This window comes from Lissotriton vulgaris, chromosome 1_1, assembly GCF_964263255.1.
Source record: "Lissotriton vulgaris chromosome 1_1, aLisVul1.2, whole genome shotgun sequence".
NCBI lineage: Eukaryota > Metazoa > Chordata > Amphibia > Caudata > Salamandridae > Lissotriton > Lissotriton vulgaris.
The window spans coordinates 1,571,945,789-1,571,966,817 of record NC_141685.1 but is presented as its reverse complement, the minus strand read 5'-3'; positions in this window follow the sequence as shown (position 1 = coordinate 1,571,966,817).

The following is a 21,029-nucleotide window of genomic DNA, read 5'->3' as shown; positions in this document are numbered from 1 at the left end:
CTGTGACCCGCACGGAACCCATTCTGCGATTTATCCAGTATTTTCGCTTCCTGCAGATGGAGTGACAGGATGCGGTTAGCATGAGATTCTGCTAGTTTCGCTAGCCAAGGAAGCAGGGAAATCGGCCGATAATGTTCCGATTTAGTGGGGTCGAGGGCCGGTTTTTTTAAAATAGGAATGATGGTAGCCTGCTTCCAAGCACTAGGCACACAGCCGGTGTTAAAAGACAGCTCAATGAGACTGTGCATGGCCGGGTAGCAGCACTCAGCAGTTTCCTGGAATTGAATGGGTCTCATGGGGTCATCAGGTGAGCCGGATTTGACCATTAATGTCAAACAACTTAGTATTTTTATATCACAACGTTGTAGTGGAACAGCAGTATGAAAGTATTATAAAACAAAACTAACACCAGTGCCAAAATAGTCTGAAACATTCTGCACTTCCATCGTCACAGGTAGCACAGTTAGGTGTCATGGTGCCTCTTAACTTTGTGGAGGTAGCTGGCACAGTAACTCCAGCAGGAGTGGTATTTGCAGAAAAACTTTAACCACCTGCAGCATCTGTAGATCTTGACTCCCTCTCCCTTACCATCCATGGATAAGCCTGTTCATGTATGGTCTTGATGTATTTCCACATACTGGATGTCCCATGGCTGTATGTATTTTGCAGTGCCACATGATAGCTCCTTCCCACAGAGTATAAAAGTTCATGAACCTGCCAGATACCTTCCTCTCTTGATGGTATAGTAAAAAAATGCTGTTCCTCGCTCTCTTTCTTAGAAGTAGATGGCAGTACTTCTTCTTCATCGCCCATAATTTCAGGGTATCCAGATAAAGCAATGCTTCTCCCACAACAGTTTGAAGAAGAATAACTGTTTTAGGGAGTGGTCCTAATCAAAACTAGGTGTGATTTACCATGAACCAATAGAATGGAAGGATCTCCTTTTTACATTGAGCAAATCTGCAGTTCTCAGCCGCAGATTCACTGTTTCAGCATAATCGCAAAGGCACTTATTTTTACAAAATGAAATATAATATAGGTGCTTTGTGCTTCCAAATATGTGCAGCTTTGTAGTCCATATACAAAGGTCACCTATATACATAAAATCGGTGGGTCCATTCCGAACACATGATTGGAACAAAATCATTAAGTATGGCCCGTCTGTCTTTGCAATACTATGGACAGAACCGCAAAACCCAACATTTTTCAAAGATTCCAATTATAAATTTCCAACGGGACTACCTTCAGTTTCTTTTTTAACCAACTTCCACTAACTACTTCCTCTTTTACTCTCTTTTATTCTATTTAATGTTGCTGTTACAGTCATTTTTTAAGTGTATTCTCATTGCTTTAACTCCATTTCCCCTGTGACTTCTCCTTTAATTCAGTATTTCGTAAAGTTGTTTCATTTGCCTCTCATATATTACTCCACTGTCTACACTCTGCTCTTCCCTCTTTCTAAAAGCTGTTCCTTTTAGTATTCACCCATATTTTAAATCCACACCCACACCAATTCCAACTCCAACAGGTATTCAGCTACTCTCGCACTTAGTTACAGACCCACATACCCACTCACACAAACACATTCATCCACTCATACAACCACTCATGCACCCGCTTACAGACCGACACAGCTACTCACACAGCAAGTCAGTGACCTACAAAGCCACTAAAACATCCACTCTTAAAGCTTAGAGATTAAATATAGGATACAAAATTGAAAAAACCTCTCAAATTCTCAAAAAATTCAAAAGGTTACAGGTAAGTTATAGTTAAGAACTAGAATTTAAAAAACCTTTGAAATTCCTTGAAGAAAACAAGTTACTGGTAAGCATGGGCAAATTTTGCGAATCTCGCGAATTTGCGGATTTTTTTTTGTGTTCGCGCGTGTTTCTGCCAGTTCGCGAGGGTTTTGTACAATTTCGCAAAACGCGAACTTACCTGTCGGGTCGCAAGTTTTGCGAACTTGTTGTTTCTACGTGTCCAGCCTGTTTGGGACACTCTTCTTCATCACTGCCACTCTCTGTCACCACTGCCACTCTCTGACTACTCATGCCACCCTCTGGCCCACCCATGCCACCCTCTGTTTCATCACAGCACCCTCTGGTTGTCCAGTCAGTGTACATTATTGTGGCAAAGCAAAGCACACCTTCCCTGCCTCAAGTGACCTGAATTAATTTGGGGCTGATTAATGTGTCACAGAATATTTTTTTAGCTGGCACCTGCTTCCTTAGTGCTTCCTGATTAGTGATCTTTTGCACTTGCTAAGTGCTTTCATTGTTGCAAAATTAGTTACAACACCTGCCCTGCCCCAACTGACAATAATGAATTAGGGGCTGATTAATGGATTTGAACTTCCAGCCTGGCTCCTGCTTGTCTCCCTTAGCTGTAATTCAGGACCTTTGTGGCATATGTGTAACTATTCTGAGGTTCAGAGCAGGGTCACATAATAGTTGCAACTGGCAACTGAACTCTGGAGGGGCCCCTCAGGAAGCACTACAGGAAATGGCTACTAATGATGAGCCTGAACTTTTGAACCTGGTAAGTAGTTTCAGTTTTGCTAAGATCGTATTTCTGCAATTTAGCGCTTATTCGCGGGGCGCGAAGTTGTACTGGGAAGCCGCGAACTCACGCGAACAGTGCGAGCAAGCCACAAAAAAATCCGCTGCTCGCGGATTTGCGGATTTTGCAGGAGATTCGCGAATCTCGCGGATTGCGAATTTACCGAAAATCCGCAAAATCCGCGAGCGAAACTGATTTTCCGCCCATGCTTAGTTACTGGGCAGTTATAGTTACGAAATAGATTTTTTTTTAAACCGTAGAATTTCACTGAAAAAAACGAAAGTTCCAGGGACACTATGGTTACGCTCACATTTCACTCGTACAAAATCATAGAAATTCAGCAGTTATAATTACCTGAGCTAGCTATACCTTATGCCCTGTAATGCACTGCTTATGACCTCACATATTACACTCATGACATGGTCAGTCTCATCACTGCTGACATCACCGATGACATCTCAAATGACATCACTGATAACATCATGCACAGAACCACTCACACTCCCACACAACCACTCACACACCCATATAACCACTCACACACCCACTTACATTTCCAAAAAAACACTCACACATCCATTCATGCATACACAACCACTCATACACTCACTCACAGACCCATACAGCCACTTACACAGCCAGTCACTCTCTTGGAGGCGAGAGAGAGGAGCTGCCCTGTGGAGTGTCACTGCGTGAGAGCGCCCCGCCCCGCCTGCCTGAACGCCCCTCCGCCCATCCGTCTTGCGTGTTGTGTGATCGACATTCAGACGTTGTAGGAGAAGGAGGAGAAGCGTCGGAAAGAGCCTCCCCCTCGTAGCGTATCTGGCGCATCGGTGTTTGTATCGGCGTTTGCTCCCACACCAACGAGTTCAGAAGCAGAAGCGGCAGAAGCGGTAGAAACCGCAAAAAACGCGAGGACTGCGAGCTGCGCCGGTGGAGAAGTATTGTGCTGTTAAAAAAAAAGCATACAGCGACTGGAAAGCGATTTGAAGGGAGAAGGCACAGAGGCGAGGGCGCGGAGGCAGAGACCTCGCACGCTAGGCACAAGACAGAGGTAAGTGAAGATGAAGTAAGAAGTAAGGAGAGAGTAAAAGCGGGTTGAGCTCAGGACCCCTGGGACCGTATAACAAACGGGTGTGAGCTCAGGACCGCTGGACTGTATAGCAAACGGTGGTAACTACTACTTTTAACCCCGAAAGCCCCGCATTCAAATTACTAATACTGAATTCTGGATATTGAGCTACTGGAAGTGTGGAGTGTGTAGCCGGTAACCTTGTTGGTTTAATTGTCCAGCTGCTGGCTCCTCTTTTCTTAAATAGAGCAAAGTAATTTGCACAGGAGGAGTTGGTGGAGTTTGTCATATCGGTAACTACAGAGATGGCCCCCAAAAAAATGAAACCAACTGAGGGTCACAAACTGAGGACAAGATCAAATTCTGCAAATGTAGAGAAAGCGGGCTCCTCGGAGAAGAGCAAGAGGAGCTCAGAGTCTACACCTGTGAAAACAAGAAGGAAAGGTGTGAAAAAGAATATAGTGGCTACTAAGAACTTAGGTTGCTCTACATCAAATTCAATGAAGGAGTTTGTGGGGAAACATTTTAAAAAAGTATTCACACCTGTCAAAGATAAAGAAATTATGTCCATTGAGTCAGTATCTTATAATGAGAACTTTGAGAGAGAAGAGATCGGGTATACCTCCATACCCTTGGAAGTACATATATCCGATTCCCTAAATATGCTCAACCAGTCATTGCAGCTACTATCGGACAATAGGGGTTTAGCGTCTCCAAGGCTGTCATCATCACCACGAGATCTTTTCTGTAGTGACTTGGAAAGAAGAACCCAAGTTAGCCCGATCACTCAGGAGGATTTAGGAAGAGAAAAAGAAATGACCACGAGTGGTAAGCTGCATCACAGAAGAAGCGAAAATAAAAGCTCTCCCGACCTTCGTGATGTTAGTACAGAACAATATGGGGAACTGAATTTAACTCCAGAGATAAATCGGGATCTCTCTGCTATGTCTGCAACCTCAATGTTGGATCTAATGCTAATGCTACAAAAAACCTTCAAGGTCTTTTAGAAGTGACTTTGTCTAACAATGTAATCTTGAAAACTCAAAAAATGTATTTAGCTAAAATATAGGGGGAGCTACAGGGAATCAGATCCCACATGCCAGATATGGTAAGACAAATCCCTGATCCTGACCCTGTGCCTAAAGTGCGGGCAGAGGGGCAGGTGGAAATTGTTGAGCAATTTAAAGAAAGCCACGAGGTATACATCTCAAAGTGGCCAATGAGGATAATAAGAAGAGGGGAGATGGCTAGACGTGGGAAAATAACTGGAGCAGGAGGGGCAGGTAGGAGATCACTAGGGAAAGGGAGGGAAATTCCAGAGAAACGGTTAAGGGTGGAAAAGGAAGTCGGTGAAAAGGGGAACAAAATAAAGGGACCCAAACCCGGTACGAGTACAATAAAGAAGAGATCCCTAAAAAAGCAGGAAAAAAATGTGTGCCCTCATAATATCCCAGCACCTCAGATGAAACAAGTTAATAAGAAAATTACATCACAGACCAAAGAGGCCGGGAGACAGTTAGGAGGGAATCTGCAGACATGGGTCACCCGGGAGGTGCGAGCCATCAGGCCTAATATTCAAACATACAAGGCAAATAGAACAGGATCTCTGATTCCAAACAGGATAATGAAAGAGGGGAGTGAGGATATGAGGCTATACCTAGAACCAATACCTTTAAAGAAAGGGGGTAAGAAATTAGAAAAAAGATTGCCCCTTAATAGGACACAACTTCTGCAGGGCTTTGCCAAATGCCACAATCTGAAAGCTATAGGATCGAATGACCTCAGACAAGTGGGCTTTAGCCAAACAAAAGAAGGGAAAGAGGTCACTAAAATTATGCTGTATTCAAAACTGGTAAAAAATATGATTAAGAAAGCAGCAAATGACCTACAGAATGAGGGAATTCGACTACTAACCGAAGAGGAGGTACTGGGAGAAATAGAAGGAATTGGATGGCAAGGAAATAACTTCCTAAGATGCCATGCAGGGTTGGGAAAGAGGCAGGTAAGGATAAGGGACCCAGAAGAAGATGATGAAACCTCCCTGGGTAATATACAAATAGTAGCAAATAACTCAAACTTAGAAAATTGGTGGGGAAATTGGAGCAGGGTTACGGCCCAGGCGGGTCCCTCATCTAGAGCTTTCGAAGGTCAGGGTGAGGAAGGATGGCTAGAGGACATGGAATAGGTAGAGGATATGCCACATAGCATAAGGTTGGCCTCCTGGAACATAAACGGCCTGGGAGATGACGTTAAACAAAAAAATATAAAGGCATTAGGTGAAAACACAGAGATTATATGTATCCAGGAGACCTGACTATGTGGCAGAATCCCGACAATCGATGGCTTCGTCCAGCTAAATCGATCGGCTAAGAAACAGTGATTTGCCCGTCCTGCTGGGGGAATAATGACCTTGGTGTCAACCAAAATTGTGAGAAAGGTGACAGAAATTACTGTAAAATGTAAATGGCTACTGGTCTGTAGAATAATGTTATCAGGATGTATGAAAAAGAATATGATATTGCTAATAAATGTTTATATGCAATGGGATACTGTAGAGGAATATGCTGGGGAAATGGGGTTATTTAAAGAAGATATAGATACGATCTGTGAAAAGTATGGTATGGATGTGATCATGTTAATGGGGGATTTTAATCATAAAATGCATCCCAAAAATGTAGACTGCTGGTTTCAAGAATTACTAGAGGCCCATTAGATACCGCAAGCTATTTTTCCAGATTGTATACCAAGTGCTAAGGATACCCAGTTGGGAAACTTTTTGGGAACAAAAAATCTTTTCTGTCTAAATGGAAGATCCCCCTTAGACTGTCCAGCAAAAAAAACGTTTAAAGTTGGCACTCAAAATTGTCCAATTGATTATGTATTTGTGTCCCCCTTGAGTTTCCAACTAATAACAGGGTTTAGGATCCTGAATAGAGAAGGAAGTGACCATAATATTGTAGTCCTGGAGTTCCCAGATGTACAATTAGAACCTTGTACCCAAGTTATGGAACAAAGGATGGATTACCCTAAGCGACGTACAACCAGGTTAACGGAAGAATATATGGCCAAATTAGTGCAACTACAACAGAATTTAGATCTGAATGCAGTAAATGGCCAGGGCCTAGATTGGTATGAGGGGAAAATTGAGGAGGTAGTCCAAATCCTCAGTGAAGGATTGAGATCCGGCCAAAAAAACCCCAAAGGAAACAGTTTAAAGGTGGAGAAACAAGGATGTTGGTTTACAAGGGAATGTCGAGAAAAGAAAAGAGAATTGAGGAGAATGGTACGCCGTAAACTGTTAAAAGGTGGACAGGGAAATGGAAATACATTATTATCCCTAAAAAGAGAATATAACATGTTAATCAGGAAGACAAAAAGGGAATTTAAAGAAAGTTGTTGGCGAAAGTTATTAGAGACCATCGAGGCAAAGAACGTACGCCAGTTCTGGAAACTAGTTCATTCAGCAGCAGACCATCAGCCGGCTGGAATGAACTGTGTTGTGGAGGAAGCAGCCTGGGAGAAATACCTACAGGACTTATATAAACCTGGGAGTTACCGGGAAGAGCATCGGCACACAGATTGGAGCGGTCTGGTAGCCGATATAAAACTTGACTTCACGGTCTCAATAGTTAAAAAACGATAAAGGGCCTGAAATTAACAAGGGCAGCAGGCCCTGACAACCTCCCGGCACTGATAATTAAAACTCAAACAGACTGGTGGGCGAAATTTTTTGCTAATATGTTCCGAGTAATTTTAGACACTGGAAGGTTCCCTGATAATTGGAAAGGGGCAATAATAAGGCCCATACATAAAAAAGGTGATAAGCACACCCCAAAAAACTACAGGTTAATTAACCTGTTAGATATTGGGGAGAAGATATTGACTAAATTAGTGATGGCCAAACTAAAGACTTGGGTAGAAGGGAACTTAATTGCCCCGGTAGAACAGGGGGGATTTAAAGAAGGGCACTCCACGGTGGACCACTGTTATGCTCTGTGGGCACTTGCCCGTAAGTCGACGGAACAAACGGGGAACATATTCTGTTGTTTCGTCGACTCCTGGGCAGCCTTTGACTTGGTGGACCGCGGGAAGCTATGGGAGTGCCTGACTAAATATGAAATCCCAGTGGGACTACTAGCAATCCTAAAAGAATTGCACAGAGAGAACTGGGCTCAAGTAATTAAAGACACTCAAGGAAAATAGATATAGCAAACGGGCTAAGACAGGGTTGTGTCCTGGCCCCACTCCTCTTTTCTATTTTCTTAGCAGATCTGCCAGCAGCACTGGAAGTCGAAAGAAGTGCTAGTCCAAGAATGAGTGGCAGGAAGGTGGCAAGCCTGCTATACGCGGACGACCTAGTAATAATTGACCAAACAGAGCTAGGGCTACAGAGAAAATTAAATGTATTTAGTGACTACTGTAAGGCTAAACTTTTAGTAGTAAATATGGATAAAACAAAGATCCTATGTTTTGGTAAAAGGTCTAAAAGTTTTAGCTGGTACCTAGGCAAAACAAAATTGGAAACTGTAAAGAAATATAAATACCTAGGCCTATGGTTTGAAAGCTCCTTAAAATGGGACATACATATTGAAGCCCAAATGGCAAAAGCATCATCCTCTATTTGTGGGTTGAAAAAATTTAATAGAGATTATGGGGACCGGTCGCATAAACCCATGCTAAAGGTTTATGAAGCAATGATCCCTCCCCAAGTATTGTATGGGGTGGAAGTTCTCCACTTCAGCGGCAAAGTGGGTTGGGATCGAGAGGAAGGTAAGGTGTTGAAAATGCTTCTGTCCTTGCCGAAGTCAGCGATGATTCAGGCAATCAGATTAGAGACAGGAACAATGGCATGGAACATTCAAGCCAAAATGGCAGTGGCAAGGTTCTGGAAACAACAATTACTAGAGGAAACCCAGAAGGTGTCCCTTTGGTGCAGTAATGAAATCCGGCATAGCAACCTAAAATGGGCAGCGGAGGCAAAAAGGAAAATAAAGGAGGTATCCGGTAGTTTAAAGGTGAGACTCAAACAGAATCCTGTAGAAATTGCATTAACCAATGGCCTACTTAGAGCACAAGGAAGGGAGCTATCAAGAAACCAGGACATAAAATACTTGAGAAAGTAAAAGTCGGTCCAATGTATGTTAGAAGCATGGGAAAATGATGCATGGTATCCATACTTAGAAACCCTGCCGAACTACGGATTGAGGTGGGAAATTTTAAAAATCCGAATTGGAATTAACCCTTGGCTATTGAAGGGGAGATTAAAGGCAGAAATGCTATATCCTGACGGTCGATGTAAGTGTGGACTGGAGATGAAGTGTGATATCTTGCACACACTGTTGGATTGCCTTACAAGTTTAGAAGTGAGAAAGCAGTTCTTACAGCCATTATTTATAAAATATGGCATAAATTCACGAGGGCAAGCTGCTATTCTACTGATAAAAATGGAAAAATTGGATACTGCAATTGCACTAGGGAATTATCTGAGAGGTGGAAATCGTTTGGCCAGGGAAAAACTCAAGAAAGTATTGTGACTCATACTTTACCTACTTTTGCAGGAGATAATGTGAAAGACCGATGTACGTTTAGTTCAAATGGTTTTACCTTTTGTAAAATAATAATGATGTATGTAAAGGGCTTTTTAAAGATTGTAATGCTTATTTTACTACGTTCAGATGTTTTTAACATTTTTACTGATTTTTTTAAAATTGGAAATATTGAAAAATATGAGGCAATGGTATCTTATGGCTTTACTATAAATGTATAAGTAGAGCACCTCAGAAAAGTAACTGTGTGATTTTAGAGATCATTACGTATCAATTGTCATCGATTGGATTGTAATGTTTTATAATTTTTATGAACTCGAAGTTTAGAGACCATGGTCTAAATAAACAGATTTACTCTCTCTCTCAGTCACTCACCCATACAGCGAGTCACACAGCCAGTTACTCACCCATACAGCTACTCACACACCCACTAATTCTTCCACATAACCACTCGTACACCCACTCACTCACCCACAAAGCCTCTTGCAGAGTCACTCACTCACCCAGATAATTATTCACATACCCACTCACTCACCAACAAAGTCTCTAGCAGTTTCACTCACTCAAGCATACAATCACTCATGCCTACTTACTCACCTGTGTGCCCACTCATACAGCCACACACTCTCCAAAACAGCTACTCACACACCTAATCACTTACCCATACACCCAATCAAACAGCCACTCACTCACCCATATAGTCACTTCCAGACCCAGTCATTCTCCCATACAGCTACTCACACAGCCACTCAGTCACCCATGCAGCCACTCACACAGCCATGTACCCACCCATGTACCCTCTCACACAGCCATTTATTCACCCATACAGCCAATCACACAGGCATACACTCTTCCATATAACTACTCACATATCCACTTATTAACTAAAACAGCTACTCAGACACCTGCTCACACATGGATGGAGATAGTCACACAGCAACTTACATAATATATGTTAGAAACAGTATCAGTGATTGGTAGTATAAAAAAATAAATTAATTTAACTTATGTTGTAGCTTAGTATATATGTTTAACACTCATAAACATTTAAAAAGAATCACTGGATGATTTCACTTGAGATGTTATCAGTGACTATGTTATGAGTGATGTAATATGCTCTAAGGTTTTGTAACTTAAGGCTAACTGAGATTAATGACTGATCTAATATTGCAAGTGCATCCTGTATTTCGGTAGCCGTGACTGAAATTGCAAGGTGCTGACTCAATCTTAAAACTAATTCAATATTGTCATCCTGGGCATAAGACATGTATTTCTGATACATTACACTTATGTTTATTTGAGTTATCTCTCGAGAAGCCTGGTAGAAACAGGTGAGGAGTTCATATGTTTCTTGATCATTACTAAACTCAAACCTATGTAAGAGATAATGCCTCACCTTTAAGTACTTGAAGAAGTAGTGTTGCGGGAGCCCTTCTACATCCTAAAGTGACCCAAAAGTCTGGGAATTCTATATCTCATACAAATGTCCCAAGTTATGTATGTCCAATTGACCCCAGGCATACCCAATGTTATCATTAAATATGTCTGGGAATGATGGATAACCCCATAGTGGAATATAAGGGTGAACTGCTGGTATAGAAAATGTAATACAGATTTCATGCAAGATCTGAGCTACATCTCTGATTACCTCAAATGTGTCCCTCTTAAAGTAGTTGGGGTCCGCTAGCTTATGCAGTGAGTACCTGATACCCAAGCCTAAAGTTAATTGATACCCAGGTGCAGTCAGCCCAGGTTTCCTCAGGGTTAATAAACTTTTGGCTCAGCCAGTGAATGATGCCCAAAGTAAATCCTGCAACTTGAATCATCCCTGTATGTTGGGTAGTTTCAAAAAATGAATAGCTCCCCTGGCTTTCCTATAACCTCATATAAAACTACTAACGACCCCCTCAAGGAGTTTACAAAAGAGTTGGGAACCCTCAATAGTGTAGATCAAAATTGATAAAGAAACTTCAGCAGTACAATCATTTTTAAAAAGTTAAATCAGCACAAGAGGCTCAAGGGAAGAGGATACCATTGCCGGAGTTTAGCAATTACAGTTTTCTGAAGTGGCTCATAATTAAGCGCGATGACATTTTCCATGTGACTACTCAACTGTATACCAAGATCTGTAGCTGTGTCTGTGGCTCCTATTAGTAAGCCTTAACACCATCGATGCTAGTGTTATTTTCCTCCTGTGCTGGCACTTGTGTATTCCCATTGTTCATGACGAGCTCAGCTCGTCATGAGTGTATGGAGGTGTACATCATGACGAGCTGAGCTCGTCATGAGCGTCGAAGGAGTTAAGTTAGAGCAATTTAGCACAATCTGTATGCTTTATCATACACCAAATTGTATTTTGAAGTAGGTAAAATCTGGAGTCCCTTGGCAGTCACATTGTCCCAAGTGTCGTCTCTATGCAGCCTACATAGTCCAGATGTTCGCTGAATGTGGCTAGCTTAAAGGATATTGGGTTAGCTTATTCCCATTGATTTCAGTGAATCTGGGGTTTGAAATCCATCTGAGCAATAAGGAAATTATGTTGAGTCATAAGCCTGGGACTGAGGCCAGCCGTAGTTCATTGATTATGATTATAATTGTCAGTGCTCACTTATGTATCACCAGGGTATTGATCGATCCTCTGCCACCAAAGGTAACTGAATTCTGAGCAAAGCTGCATCAAATCTATACATGTTAAATTGCAGTGGCAAAGGACTGGGATCCTTGGTCAATCAAAAAAGTTGAAAGGATTTGGTCTCATCTTCACTTGGTATAGTGTGCCCCCTCTATGGAATGGTACTGTTACAGTTCGGGATATTATAGATGATCCACTTTGCCCCCTTCTTTTTCTTTCTCTCTCTCTTTATCTCCTTTTTTCCTATTTTGTTCTCTTTTTCTTTTTTTCAAGCTTATGTATCTGTATGATATTATTGCAGAATTGTTTTCATATTGCAACATTCTGTTGTAACAATTGTTCAGTCTCTTGGTAAAATCAAATAAAAATGATTTATTAAAAAAAAGAGTGATGTAATATGTGAGAGTATAAGCAGTGCATTGCAGGGGCATAAATTATAGTTAGTTCAGGTAACTATAACTGCTGAATTTCGAATGTGTTGTACGTGTGAAATCTGACCCTAACTATAACGTCCATGGAACCTTTGATATATATATATATATATATATATATATATATATATATATATATATATATATATATATATATATATATATATATATATATATATATATATATATATATATATAGATATAGATATATATATATATAGATATATATATATATATGTTCCTCCAATGACCCCTCCGGTCCAAGAAGGCACACAGCACTCTCCCCACCTCCGGCATGCGTGCCTTTCTGTGACACGCGATAACATCCTTCTTCGTATCATTTCCATGTCGACGCGTTTCAAGGCAGGAACGCCTCTTCATCAGGACTCTGCATAGGAAAAAAAGGAGAAGATCTCACCACTCCATTCATTGCACGTTTTTATTCAATGAACAACGCCCTAAGTGGGTGTGGCAACATCATAACTACCAGTGGCATGCTGGTCTTTGAAGTCCCATGAGTAGTGAGTTCTATTTCGTGTGCGGCCCTCGGTGGCATGTGGCACGTAATTCAGGGCTGCCAGCGCACCCAGGGTGAGAGAAATTAAAGGCAGTGCACTCAAGTATGCCCCTTTTCACCTACAAAGGATAATTAAGTGGTAAGGCTGGCGGCGACACTCACTTGGGATCCTTATAGTATGGACTGCAAATACCATCGCCCACTGGGGCTTCAAGGACACGCCCACCAGGGCTTACAAGTCTAATAAAAGCAGTTGTAATTTGCCAGTTGCCGTTTGACTTACTGCATGCATGGTCTGTGAACAAGGAAGCAATTCCGAAACATGTTAGGCTTTAAGCACGGAAAAGAAGCATTTTGAGGCTGCAGTCTCCACCACGAGAGGTGATGTGCTGGCAGTGTGAGCCTTCTCATATTGGGCAGTACTTTTGTTGGTTATATATATATATATATATATATTTACTGCCAGGTATTGCAGAACGGAGCACGGACCACAACTTTGGTGCATTCAATCAGTTTCTTTACCTCAACGCATTTCGGCTCCGAAGAGCCTTGATCACATGACACGCATGGAAGTCAGCTGACCATTTTTATACCTTTTTTGCGTCTTTCTGGTTTTAAATAATGGTATAAATACCTATTCGATTACTAGTCAAGTCAAGTCAAGTCAAAACCACTTTATTCGATTAGTTAAAATCATAAAAGTATGCTATACAATAATACAAACAGTTAAAAGCATGTTAAGAGAATTAAAATTATACAATTACATTCAAAATACATTTCCATAAAAAGCCCAAATTAGTGAACCTATTACGATTATTCTTCAAGGCCATTTTTCCCAGGTACGAGAGCTCATCTAAAAGAAATTAGCTTACAGCATTAAATATCCAGTCTAGACCTCGGGCAGGTTTATATTGTTTAAAGTTCATCTTTTTCAGTAATGGTGTAATAAACCGTTTCCGAGGCATAGAAAACAAACTGCAGAAAAGCAAAAAATGTACAGTATCTTGGGGAGAAAGATCATCACATTTAAAAGGGGGAATGTCCTCCGGCCTACCCCAGCCTTTCACATCCCATAATACCATAAACATTTGATTGAATCGAAATTTCGTCAATAACCATCTGTGAAAGAAATGTGTCACGACCGACAAATAGGGAGCCAACATTAACGACGTGGTAACCAGTACGTGGGCCCTTACTGAAGGTTTACCTAGCTCAACCACTTCTCGCTCGGCTTCACAAAGCCTGATAAAGTTAATCTTGACCCATACTAAATCAGCTTTACACAGAGAATCTGGTCTGGAAAAAATCTCTGGGAGCCCAAGCTTCTCAGCCAGGCTCTTGATATAGGACAACCACTGGATTTCCCTCACATGATCTAAGTTAAGACAATCAATTATAATTTTACGGTTTAGGGAAAGTTTCGGATTCAGCCAAATCTTGTTCCAAAGCAGGATAGGTGCTAATTTAATTATATCTATGATGTATCGCAGACCCAGCTCAAGATGAATAGAATAAGTGGCTGTAGACGATGGAAGGCCAAGAAGAGACCGCAAAAACTTGTTTTCCTCAATTTGAATGCGGTCAGAATTAATGGTCCCCCAGATTGCTGCCCCATACCTTGCAATTGAGACTGTCTTGGTTTTATAGATTGCCAGGATTGCCTCAGTTGGTTTCCCTCCTAGTCTTTTGGCAAACCCCAATACTGCAGGGGAAGAGCTTCTCACGGCATTCGATTTTGTAGTAAGCTGTGGGGTCCAACTACTCCTGTCATCGAATAATACTCCCAAATAGGTAAATACCTTTACTCTGCTGATAACCTCGGTGCCACAATGGAAAGTTTTAACATTGTGTTTTGAACTTCCCATAGACATTATGTGGGATTTCCCACTATTAATCACCAAATCAAGACTATTCATAAAATTACCCAAGGAGTCAAGCAGCCTCTGCAGTCCGATTGGGGTCCTTGCCAATAAAACCGCATCGTCGGCATAGAGGAGCACCGGGATTGGCGTTCCCCCCATGCGTGGAGTATCCTGCGTAGCTGCTGTAAGGTCAGTCTCCAACGAGTTCACATACAACGTGAACAACATTGGGGCTAGGATGCAGCCTTGGCGCACCCCCCTACTGGACTTAAAACTTGCTGTACATTTCCCCTCATTAGTCATCCTAATTGAGGCGTTTAAATCCTTATGCAACTCTGCCAAAAAGTACACCAGCGAACAATCAAGGCCCATCTTAAGCAACATGGTCCACAGCCTTGATCTATTAACTAGATCAAAAGCTGTGGACAGGTCCATAAAACCCAAGAAAATAGAGCCCCTTTTCGCCCTCGTGTATTTGGCTATAATAAGGTTAAGATTGAGACATTGGTCCTCCGTGCTCCTCCCAGCTCTAAAACCATATTGAACGTCTGTCAAAATTTTATTCTCCGAGGCCCAAGATGTTATTCTGGCCAAGACAACCTTCCCTAAGATTTTAATAGAGGAGTCTAGCAATGAAATAGGCCTATAACATCTCGGGTCTCCCCTCTGACCTTTCTTGAACACAGGGATTATGATCGATCTGGACCAAGATTTGGGGAACCCTACGGTTGCTGAGGCATTAAAGACTTTAGTCAGGATATCAACCCAGTACACCGGGTTAGCCTTGTACATGTCGGAGGGAACCCCATCCGGACCTGGAGCCTTATGCCCTGCCGTACTCTCAATTGCTTTAACCACTTCGGCTGTCTCAAACCTTACTGGAGCCACAGTGGAATCAGGATTAGGGACCACCAAGGTTTCCAGCTCCAAATGGCTACCATATATTTTTTCAAAATGACTAAGCCAGTCTTCTTCAGAGATATTTAATTCTAAGACTGAGTGTTGATCTCTAGAAAACAGTGGGGTGTTGATAATAGACCAAAACTTGGCACTGTCTTCTAGGGTAGCTTTGTCCATGAGCTCGGCCCAGGCTTCATGTTTTAACTCCCTTTTTCGCTCCTGAGTTGCCTTCGAGTACTCCCTTCGAAGCTGAGATACCAAAGCTTTGTTCCTCGGGCGAACATTAAGGGCCTTTTTAAAAATATTATGGGCTTTACTGCATTTTTGGTCGAACCAGCCCATTGCCGGTCTATTTATTGCTACTTGACAATTAAGCGTAAGTTCCTGTGACACTTTAGAACAGATGGCCTCATACAATGTTATCACGTCCTTCCCCCTGGAGAGAGGATTTACACAGGTATTTAATTCCTGTGCAGCTTTAGATGTTAAAGTGAGGAAAAAGTCACCGGGCACGATCTTACCCCATTTGATCCTTCTCCCCTGGTCTTTAGCTTTAACCGACAGAACAGCCTTGTGGTGGGACAGAAATGTTTAATAGAGAAAACCCGTTAAGTAGCTCAATCACCACGGGTTATGGTCACTTAAAGGCATTGATATAGCATTATAAAAGATTACATACTTTAAAAGACCTAGTGATAAGAAGATGTAATCAATGATCGTTTGGCAGTCCCTACCAGTATAAGTAGCAACCCGGGTATTGTTATAAAAAAACTCAGCTTCAAACAGTTCTTTACTGGACAATAGTTTTTCAAGAGCCTTCCCCTTCTGGCTATGTTTAAAATGCTGGGGGGATATACTATCCGGACCGTCTGGATCAGTTAGGTCACAATTTAAACATACTAATATACGATTACTAAACATCAATACATTGTTACTGTTCCATCAATGTTTTAAGATCAAGTTAGGCAAAATTTAAATTCAGTGTGCAAATGATTCTAAAATATCATAAAAACAGTACAGGGAGGTAGGACTTTACATTCAAGGTTTAAAAACCAGATCATCCACCTCAAATTCCGTATGTTCTTGAGACAGCGGGTACATCGCACAGAGGTGTACTCAATAAATAGATAAATAAATAAAAAGTAGACATAGATTTCATCATAAAAACCCTAGTCTAAAATCATTTATAATCATCTTGTGCGTTGATGTTTGTGCCCCTTATTGTGCTCGTATATTTATGACTTAATGTATGTACTTGATCTGTATAGATATTTTTGATTCAAAATGATGTTCTATAGTTGCGTTGGGTTCGCTTGAACAGTCAACAATATGTGCAAATATGTGCAGGTAAAGTGCAGATTGCAATATCTATTTGACAATAGCCTTTGTCAATAGTTATTTAAATAACTAAAAAAGTTAAATAAAAAAAATAGGATAAAAGCCTTTATCTTGTTAGGACTTCTGTGGGACCTGAGGCTACATTTGGCTACATCTTTGTAATGTAGATCTCCCTACTGCTATTTTATTTTTAATCTTTGCTTTTGTTCTTTGTTCATGAACCTTATGTGAGGAAAAAACAGAGGTCTGTGTCGGGGTGCAGGCATTTGTTCTTAACTATTAGAGACATGTGTACAGATCTTCTGTTACATTCAGGCCATTGGGACTTTTGGAATCCAGTTCCAAGATGTATCGGGTCTCTAGTTTCCATAGGGTTCTTTTCCTGTCTCCACCTCTACTATTGTAATTTACCAAGTCAATTATAAAATATTTCAGATGTTAAGAATCTGACTGATGGTGTTTCTTAAAATGTCGGGCGACTGGATACACAGGATCCTGGTTGCTGATTGCTCTGCTATGTTGCAAGATCCTCTTGTGCCCCTGTAGCTTGGTACTTCCCACATACCAAAGCCCACAGTGGCACTCAAGGGCATATACAACACATTCAGTCCACCAGGACAGAGCTCTATTGATGACTTGTTCTTGCCCACTGAAGGCAGTTTTATATGTCAGGGCGTTGGTGCCAAACTGACAGGCCTTGCAGGTTCTACATCTGTAAAAGTCTTTTCATTGGCTTAACCAATTGCCTTTCGGTCTGTCTGTTGGATTATTTTGAACCAGCCTATCCTTCATATTGGGGGCTCTTTTGTTAGTGATTGAGAGCTTTGTGGGTAGTATATGGCCTAGCAAAGGGTCATTTTTCACCAGCTGCCAATTTATTTGGCTGATGCTGTTAATTTCTCTGCTCTGATTACTGTATCCCACAATCATCCGGAATTCATCGTTGGCCGCCCTCTTTGGCTTTAATGGTGATCTGAGGGCCTCATCAGTAGTCCCTACTGTGTCATGCTTTAGGAGGGTATCCCTGTTAATCAATCCACTTTTCAATATGGCGGCATCTATGCAATTTTTGGTGTAACCCCGTTCAAGGAACCAGGATCAACTGCTTTGTTGGGCATTTTGTAGTTCACAAGTGGTGCTACAAATTCTTTTTAGTTGGATCATCTCCCCATAGGGGATACTTTGAATAAGATGTCTTGGATGTAGGCTGGTCACATGCAACACTGAATTCACTGCTGTAGGTTTCCTGTGTATTTTTGGCTCAATTTTCCCTTTTTCTAAGTACACCTCTACATCCAGGAAAATGAACATTTTTGCAGTGATGTTAGCAGTAAACTGTAAATTATTGTAAATTTGGTTCAATTCATCCATAAACATTTTGGCCTCTACTTCAGAGCCATGCAATATTAAAAACAAATCATCAATATAGCGCCACCAACATTTCACGTTTTGTTTCAGGGTGTTTGAAAATGTTCTATGTAGGACCAGTTCCTCCCACCAACCCATGTGGAAACAGGCGTAGCTGGGGGAGAAACTTGCCCCCATAGCAACTTCCCTTAATTGTTGGTAGAGAACATTCTGAAATAATAAAATATTGTTATTGAGGCAAAAATCGATCACGTCAATGAGCATTTTGTTGTCTTCTTCATATACAGCAGATCTTATTCTAAGATAACGCTTAACTGTCCTCAATCCATCTTTGTGGCAAATGCTCGTGTATAGAGTAACCCTGGGCGTAGTATGCGTAGTCACGCCACGCGAAGCTACGCGAAGCTACGCGAAGCCGTTCTCGTACTACACGAGGTTCGCGAGCGTGCGTAGTAGCTTGCTGGACCCGTTCGCGAGCCGTTTTTCTTGCTCAGGTCCGCATTGTACGTGTTCGGAGCACTGTCTGCAGGCTCGGGGGATTGTAGCGTGTGACCTTACCCATGCGGTGGGCTATAGACATTGCCATCTTGTTTTTTCAATTGTCTCGCCTGCTCGCGTTTCCTATTTCCTCTTCCGGGTCGCGCATAACGTGTTCGCATTGTGCAAGTCATGTTCGGGAACACAACTACTTGTTCACGCTGACAAAGTGCGTGTTCATGTGAAATCGCATGCAAACTTACCCACGTGGTAGCGATGGGTGCGGCCATCTTGTTTTTCACACTCTATGCTATGGTTCTGGGCCTAGTTTTCTATCCACCTTTTATCTTTGCAATCTTCACTTATTTTCACAGTTTTTCTGACTTTGTTTTACTTATCATCTATCTCTCTCTGTCCCTAAGTTTATATTTTGCATTTTATTTCTACTTTTCCACCTTTTTCTAAACTTTTCTACTGTTTTATGTTACTTCTTTATTTAAGCTCCTACTTCCCCCTAACTTTTTTCCTTTTGTTCTAACTTTTCTTTTCCACCTCCACCTCCACCCCAGAACCATGGTCAAGGGCAGCAGCAGAACCGGCTCGAAGGGCAAGGCGCCTGCGCCCAAGAGCCGGCTGCCTTGCCGCAGAATGCGACCTGCAGGGGTGCAGGCCCGGAAACTTTTCGGGGAGGAGGAGGTGGCCACCCTGGTTTTTTTCACCCAGCGCCACCTCCCCTTGACCTTGGCAGCAGGCGGCAGGCCAGGCTCCGGTTACCTTCCAGAGGAGCATCACCGCCGGTGGGCGAAGGTGCGCCGGGCAGTCTTCCGCTGCTCGTTTATCCGGCGCACCCACCAGCAGCTGGCCCACCGGTGGGCAGACGTTCTGGACAGGGAGCAGGACCTGTTGGACCTGCTAGGTGTCGAGGTTGTGGGGCTTGGTGAATAACTAGTAATATTAATGTATATATATAGTAGTATAAGTATTGTGTATAATTCTTAGACGAATAAGTAACACGATTACTGGTGCGCTTAGTTACATTGCAGATCAATTTGGTCTCAAAATCTCCTGTTAATGTATGACACAGGTGCTGCTTGCCACTTCTCTAACTGGTTTGTAACTTTGCGCTAGCTTGGCCTGGTGATTATTGATGTTAGAGTTCATTTTAGAGAACTGAAGTTGGTTAATGCTATAGCTATAGTCTAGTCCTTACATTGTCCTTTAGTGAAATAGTGGTGGATGGATAATATTAGTTAATATTTTTTTAACGGTCTGCATGACGCCTCCTCTGTCACTGAATGCTCAGTTAGTTCTTATTTATCCCACCCCTCCATAGAACTGGTTTGAAGTTTGTTTACTGAGTGGTAGGCTTAGCAGCAATAGCATTGTCACATCAGTCAGTAGCAGTTCATATGACGCAAGCAACCAACAATTTAGTGTATGCACAAATTTATGCATGTGTCCTCCATGTCATCTATGCATGTTTGCGGGCAAAAATAAAATGGAAATGCCGCCTTACTGAACAATTTGCCCGTCTGGATTCTGGAATAGAAGGTGTAGGTCAGGTGGTACTGCCTTCGTTAGTATATTCTGCAATCAGAATGTTTATGGAACATTTGATTAGTGTTCTATAAGTAGACGGTCTGTGAATCCTACAAACCAGTAGTCATTTAGACTTCAAAGTCAATTTTATTGAAATTGTTGTTTTCTAAAATGTTTGAGAGGATTTTTGAATGATGTATTTGTTTCACAGCACTCAATGTTTCTCTTTCTTTATTATTTATTACATGATCAGCACCACCCAGGGGCAAGAAGACGGGGTCAAAGATGCCCTGATTTAAGGATGCAACTCCACAGAAGATAATTCCACTGAATCTTTTTTGACAAATCCGGCACTGGCATTCCAATTCATTTCAGTCCCTGATGCATTTCGTAGCGGCTGCTCCTTAATCATAGGGAAGACTGGCAGGCTGGGAGCATTCAACATGCATTTCCGCATTTGCATTCAATCTCAGGTGAGTGGCATGCCAGGAGTTGCAGTGGAAATTCTTCCCCATCAGTGGACCCCGTGTGATTCCCAGATGATTTTCTTCAATATACAGTGTTCAATGTTTATACCCCTCCGGTGGGCCTCAGAAGTATAGTCCGGTTTTAGTTATAAATCTTCCATGCTGATGAAGGGCACGGACCAGTTCCAAACCATGCAGTCCTGTATTGCCTTTGAAAAGGTGGTGCAATCCTCCACAGCCGGATTGCCGTTTTAAAACATGTATGTATATACATATATATATATAGATAAATATATTTTCACTGAAAAAAAATGGTTT